Source organism: Humulus lupulus, chromosome 2 (assembly GCF_963169125.1).
Source record: "Humulus lupulus chromosome 2, drHumLupu1.1, whole genome shotgun sequence".
NCBI lineage: Eukaryota > Viridiplantae > Streptophyta > Magnoliopsida > Rosales > Cannabaceae > Humulus > Humulus lupulus.
In genome coordinates, this window is record NC_084794.1 from 18,887,395 (window position 1) to 18,895,269 (window position 7,875).

Here is a 7,875-nt window from a genome sequence, read left to right on the forward strand (position 1 = left end):
TCAAAGTAGCAAAATAACATCACTAGCATATGGAATCATCCCTAACCTTCCTAGGAAGATTATACCATTATGCTCATGATTCTCACAAAATTCTAAGAAGAAAGTTAGTAGAAATTTTGCTATAGTTTCTTTACTCTAAAAATTACATACCAAGTGTGAAAGAAGAGTCTTTATTTATAGAAGGAGAAAATGACTAAAATGAAATTAAATTCAAAATGGGGTCTACAAAATAAATTTGAAATATTTAATAATAAAATATGATTTTGAAAAATCAAATCTTATTATTAATATTAACCTAGCTATTTTAGTGAATGGTCATTTTGCCATTTTTGTAAAACACCACAAAATATGAGCTTAAAAGCTCAAAATGGAAATGTACAAGACCCAAAATTCAAAACAATTGGGCTGAAAGGTGACTCAAAGTGTTGACCAAGTGCAGCCAATAGAGGCGCGCCACATGTCCTGGTGGTGGCAAGCTTGGGCTTGTTTTGGCTCATTTTGGGCCTCATTCCTTTCAAAAATGCCATTTTTTCAACTCTTTTTTCAGTTTTGATTCTTTCTTTCTTCTTTCTTTTTTTTATCCAAAATGCAACTTTATTTCCTACAAAATAATAATAAATTAAATCATAATCAAATATTTTCATTTATAAAATAAATTATATTAATTCTATGAATATTAATTAAACGTAATTTATTTTGACCAATAAAATCAATAAATATGCATTTTTCATTACTAATCATCTCAACACAAACAAAATAATTAAAATCATACTTTAACTATGGAGATCTAATTAAAATTATTCATAAATACCTATCACATAAACCCAAATAAATTTTAAAAAATAATTAACATCCATATACCTAAATAGCATATTAATCTAACTCTAAAAACCTAATCCGTTTGTCATGTAATTCTTGTAAAAATGCAAAATCCTTTAGAAGAAGAGATATTGAAATCAAAGTTGATAGAAAAAGAGAGTTAGAGTGAGACAAATAGAGATGGCAAGAAGGAAAAGAAGCTCACATAGAGGAAGAGAGGAGCTCATCATCACGTGAAGAAGGAAAAAAACACTGTTTAATATGAAAGAAAAGTAAAAAATATATTTAGTTTTCAGAATTTAATAAATTTAAATTAAATTTAGAAAAAGTAAAAAATAAAAATAAAGTTACCGAACATAATTTTGTGTTTTATTTTAGAATTTTACAATTATATACATAGAATCTAAACTATTTATAAAAATATCTTCAACCAAATTATTTACACAAATATCGGTGTCATGTTAGCATAGCATATATATCGGATTTTGAAAAAAAAAATTGGGAGATCCCGCTTCCCGCTTCCCGATTTTTTTTTGTTTTTTCTGGATTGTAAAAAGTTACCTTTTGGTTGCTTACGATATCGATAAGATATAAATTGGTCATTTTTTTTATTAAAAGTTTTATTTTTAGATCATATTATTTCACTACCTTTTGGTTACTTCTAAAACTCATTTGTAGACATCTTAATATACCAATTAGTTATTTTTATGTTATATTATGATATCTTATTATTTAAGATACATTTTGGTAACATTTAAGCTTATTTCAGAAACTAATGAGTTGTCATTTAGTATAATAAGTTACCATATAGTTTATTAATAAAAATTAATTTAGTATACTACACGGTAACTTTTAATAGACTTTTTTAGTTACTCATGTAATTTATATGTTTTATTATTTAAGATACTTTTATGTTACCTTTGAGTCTATTTTAGAAACTAATTAGTTATTATATAGTATACAAAGTTACTCCTATAATTCCAAGTTATCATGAATAGCTTATTAGAAAATGATATTATTTACTATACTGCATAGTTACTTTTAAAAGCTACATTTTCGTTGCTTTTAAAATCATTTAAGATACAAATTGGTTACCTTTTAATATATGACTAAATTGTTTAGTATGCCACAAATTTAAAGCAACCAATAAACTTAGTGAGTTACCAAAAATAGTCTTCTTATGTTCTATTTAAAAGTTACCAAACAATATCCTAAAGAATATATTTTAAAAAATTTACTTGAAATATTTTTAAAATAGCTTTAAAGTTGTTTAGAATACCATATGATATCTTTTAAATATAAAATAAGAATACAAATTTTGGTATACTAAATTTTGGTTAAGTTTAAAGTTTAGTTACTTTTTGGTTAATAAAATATGAAAAAGAAACTAAAAGATTGTTTTTTATTTTAGTCATCTTCTCCGACAACGGAGAAAAAACATATGTTTTGTACACATTAAAATGATCATCTTGAAGAGTAGACAGTGATGGTACCACTCTTGAGCCCAACCGACTAGCGGTGTGGCCGAAAAAAAAATTTTAAAGTTAAGGAGAAAAGAGAGAAATAAAGAAACTTAAAAAAAATGGTACTTTAAATTTATATACCGTAGACTTGTATATATATAGAGAGAGTATAAGACAAATTTAATTTATATACTGTATAAGAAAAATGGTATAAATGTAAATATTTTTATACACGTTATTTTTTTAAATAATTTGATAAAAATTGTACAGGATGTAAATTAATAATTACCGAACAGGCTCTACATTTTGCAAGTATTTTCAAATTTTTTCCTTGATTAGTTCTTGCCTTTTTTATATCTTAATTATATTTAGAAACTTATACCTCAACTTAAGTTTCCCTTTTGCTCACAAAATTTTGCCACCATTAATGTGATTTCAATTTTTTTTCCTTTAGTTATTGGTTACTCACTTTGGTTGCATTTAGTAAAAATTTTATTTTTTATTTTCTGAAACATAAAAATAGAAATATTTCATTTTGTTTTTTTATTTCTTAAAAATAAAAATGTATATGGTAACTACTTTTGTTTTTTATTTTTAAAAACAAAAAAAAAATGTGTTTGATAACTTATATAATTGGTAAATATTTTTGGAAGTCATTGATGCCAGAAGAGGAAAGAAGCCCAAAGTTATCTGGTTGAAGAGGAAAATTAAAAAGGTGTTTTCAAATTTTGATAAAATTTAATGAAAATTTAAAAAAGTAAAAATGAAAATAGACTTACTGAACAAACTTTCTAAATTTATTATCAGATTTTTAATTAAAGAAATGAAAAATTGTTTTAATAATAATTACTGAACAAGCCATTTAAGTTAATCACTAATTATTGGTTACTGATTGCACTATTTTTTGTTGTTGGCTTTTTATTGCATATCCTTTGTGTTTTTTAGCAATTTTCCAACTGATTATTACTTGTGATTTATTTACAAAGTAGTTATTGGTTGCTATTTTAGTAACTAGTTACTAATTTACTCGATTTTTTGTTTTATTACACACTCCTTAGTTCTAATTAGCAATTGTTATTAGTTACTAATGTATTTCAACTAATGAGTGGTTTGGGTTACTAGCTCTATTGGTTTTTTTGCTTTGTCACACACTCTTTGGTTCTTTTTAACAATATTAATAACTAATTACTAATTTTGCAGTTACTAAGTGGTTCTTAGTTGTTGAACCTAAATTTTCTTGCTCTTCTTTTTTTACTTTGTTGCACAATCTTTTGTTCTTTTAGAAATATTAGTAATTTTTTAGTAATTAAATAGTTCTTAATTACTGATTCTTTTTTATTTTGAGTTCAAATTAGCATTTTTAATTCTTTCCAATCTAGCAACATAAGTAGCCGATTACTAATTCTTCAATTATTTAGTTCTTTGTTATTGAACATATTGGTGCTTTGCTCTATTGGTTCTTTTTTTTAACAATAATACTAATTGGTTGCAAATTTTCAATTATCGAGTGATTCATAGCAAGAAAAAACAGAAATACTATAAAAATGATTTTCTCAGCTCAAAGTTTTTCTGAGCTGACGCCTTGTATTTATATAACATTTGGTACAAATAAAGAATGTTCTACTCTCAGCCTTTTTACATAATGATTAGCAAAATAACGAAAAGGCAAAAAATAAAAAATATCCTAAGAGAATTATGCTAGGGGATGAATTTGTTACCAGGGATCACTAAGGTGTAATGACACCTGTACCAAGGATGCTAAAAAGGTCCTGAGTGAGGCATACACTAGAAAGTCATTTCTTAACATTCCCCCTTAAACTAAGTGGGGTCTCAACCACACCTAGTTTTTTTACCATAAATTGAAAACGAGAACGAGTAAGGCCTTTGGTAAGACAGTCAACAACTTGATCATATGAAGGGATATATTGGATGTCTAGCAGTTTCTTGAGCACTTTGTCACGAACAAAATGAACATCGAGTTCAATATGCCTGGTTCAGGTGTGATAGACTAGATTGGCAGCAAGGGCATTAGCACCTAAGTTATCACACCATGCGACATGAGTGCTAGACAATGGGAACTCATGTTCTTGGAGAAGTGACTCAATCCATGAGATTTTGACAACAACGTGAGCACGTGCGTGATACTCAGATTTAGTACTAGTGCGAGAGACAACAACTTGTTTCTTTGACGACCAAGATACTAAGGTATCTCCAAGATAAACACAGTACCTAGTGATACACTTTTGATCATCTGGTCAACAAGCCCAATCGACATCCAAGAAACCAGTGAGATTGAGGCGAGTTGAGTATTTGATATGAAGACCATGATGTAAAGTGCCTTAAGATACCTTAGAACACACTTGGTTGCCCTCCAATGAGTGGTGGTAGGTGCTGAAAGAAATTGACTAAGCTTGTTAATGGAAAAGCATAGATCCGATCTTGTGTTAGTAAGATATTACAGGCCACCAATAAGACTTCTATAGGAAGTAGGATTGTCAAGTCGTTCACCATCAAGATTGGAGAATGGCTTGCTAACAACCATCAGTGTGGGGTATGGTTTCAAATGAAGCATATTATGCAGAGCTAAGAGATCAACAACATATTTTGCTTGGGGTGAGGTACATACCAGTATCATCTCTATGAACTTCAATGCCCAAGAAAAAATTGAAGGGTGCAAGATCTTTCAGAGCAAAAAACTAATGGAGTTTCATGATGAAATATTGTAACTGTGAAGTATTATTACCGATAACAATGATATCATCGACGTGGATGAGGACAAGAATAATGGTATTGGAGTGCTTGTAGAAGAACAATGAAGAATCTGCCTTAGAATTTTGAAACTTCGACTGATCAAGGTAGACTTTAGTTTATCAAACCAAGCTCTTGGAGCTTGTTTCAAGCCATAGAGTGATTTAGCAAGTTTACACACATAATCAAGTTGGTGTGGGTCTTCAAAACCTTGAGGTTGAGACATGAAAATATCTTCTTCAAGAGTGCCATTTATAAAGGTATTATGAATATCCAACTGGCAAACATCCCAACAGTAGGCTACTGCAATAGAAAGCACAATGCGGACCGTGGAAGCCTTAATAACAGGACTATAAGTTTCACCAAAATCAATATTAGGCCGCTGGTTAAAATCTTTGGCCACCAAGTGAGCTTTGAAGTGCTGGAAAGAGCCATCAGAATTTGTTTTGGCCTTAAAAACCCAGCGGTTCCCAACAATATTCATCCCTGACCGAGAAGGTACCAAAGTCCATGTGTGGTTGTTTTGAAGAGCTAGCAATTCATCCATCGTAGCCTTCTTCCAACCAGCATGCTTGAGAGCTTCAGTAACAGATGTTGGTTCGATGAAATCTGTTGTGCATTCAGATTGGCCAACATATACCTTCTTCTTAAAGATGCCAGCCTTGCTTCAGGTAACCATGGGATGGAAAGGAGGTGCTGGTGTGGGCGAGATAGCAGTAACAGCAAGAGCAGATGAACCAGGGATGGAAACTGTAACGACCCCAAATTCGCTAATAAGGCTTAAGGGCCTTGATTAGCATGTCAGGAGGGCACGATGGGATTTATGTGTGATTTTATGAGTTAAATGCATGGTTATGATTTAAAGCATGTTATATGACTAATTGAACATTGAGATGCATGACTACGTGGTTAGTATGCATGTTAGGTGAAATAATTACGCATGTGGACCCCGTTTGCATGATAGGGGTAAACTGGTAATTTTAGCCCGCTGAGGGCATATATGTGATAATTGTATTCTGTGAATTGTACCACGTGGGTGTGGTTGTATTATTGTGATGCACGTGCCGAGACGGTCCTAGAGAGCTAGTTAACTTCAGAGTCACAACGGGATTCTGTACCCGGCTCGGGAGGAGCCTAGGGGTACCTCGGGAATTTTATGGTTAAGTTGAGATTTAGCGGGTAATGGTTATTGGAGATTTAGTAACCTGGGTAACCATTAGTTACTGCTGGGAGTAACAAGTTCTAGATAGAAAAATGGTAGAAATGAAATAGAAGTAAAAGGACTTAAGTGCCCTTGAGGTTTAGTTGGGAAAGGATAGGCAAGGAAGGGCAAATTGGTCATTTGGCAAGGGTTATAGGCATTTTGCAGCTGGGATTTAGGGGTACACGGTTTGGGGACTTAGCCATTTGATGCTTTGATATTTGAAGAGAAGGAAAAGGAGAGGGAAAAAGCTAGGGCATGAAGAAGAAGAAGGGAGCTGAAAACTTGAGGACTTAGGGGATGAGCCAAGGAAGCTTAAGGTTGGATTCTTCATTTAAGGTAAGGTTCTATGCAATTTTAAGAATTTTATCTGTTGTGGTTTAAGATTTTGAGGTATGGTTTAGGTTTTTCAAGCTTGGGTTTGTGTTTTTGGCTTATGGGTTTAAGTTGTTGAAGTTGAAATCAATTGGGTGGATTTGTGAGTGTGATTGTGTTTTGAGCTTGAATCTAGTGTTTATGGGTTGTTAGATGGTCCATTTGAAGTTTTAATTTGATTTTGGGGTTTGGGTATTGGTTTGGTGTGATTTGGAAGGTTTAAGTTCGGGAAAAACGCAAGAGAAAACCCAGATTTTCTGGGTTCGCGTATGAGCGCCGCGACCCTGTTCTTGGGCGCCGCGGCGCGAGGTTGCATCAGGAGGAGGCCAAGTCGCTGGGCGCCGCGGCCCTTGAATGGAGTGCCGCGGCCCTAGGCCAATTTTGACACCCAAAATTCTGGTTTTTAGGGCTTTTGCCCGGGGACTCGGGGGATGGGTCCGATACTTCGCTTTATGGATTTAGAGGTCCCAGGAGTGCGGAATTGGTCCCGGGAAGTGGTTCTAGGCTTGGTTAGTATTGAAAGTGTTTTATGTGTGTTGTGACTAGGATTTCGGAGGGGCTCATGCTAGTGGACCGTGCTCGTGATCGTGGTGCATCGGGAAGCACGGAATACAGGTAAGAAAACTATAACACCCGAGGTTAGGGCATGGCCCCAGATTGTATTATGTGCAAATGTTTAACCTTAAATGAATCATGATGTGTGTGAATGATTATTTCAAATGTACTATATGTGTGATTATGATGAAATGAGCGGCAAGGGCCGAGTACGGCGTAAGCCGGGGCGGCCGTGGGCCGAGTACGGCGTAAGCCGGGGCGGCCGTGGGCCGAGTACGGCGTAAGCCGGGGCGACCGTGGGCCGAAAGTAACACCTAGCACATGGGATGCTATAATCAGGGCGGGGCCCGGTGGATACATGTGTTATGCTATGTTCAGGGTGGGACCCAAGGGATACATGAGTTATCCTCGCGGTGAGAACCGATACCCCAGGCTTCGGTAAGGCTCTGGGGCGGCTTGGCTGTGTTTGCTTAGTCTAATGATTGACTTGTTTATTGTGGATTATCTGTTATGATAAACTGTATACATTGCATATGTTATGTTCTGCATGAGTTTTCTTGCTGGGCTTCGGCTCACGGGTGCTCTGTGTTGCAGGTAAGGGCAATGACTAAATCAACCAACCATGAGTATGGAGAGCGTGAAGCGGCGCGTACATGTTTGGCCTGCCCGACTGCTTTGGTTGGGGGTTTATTCGAAAATGGCTGTAATAATCTA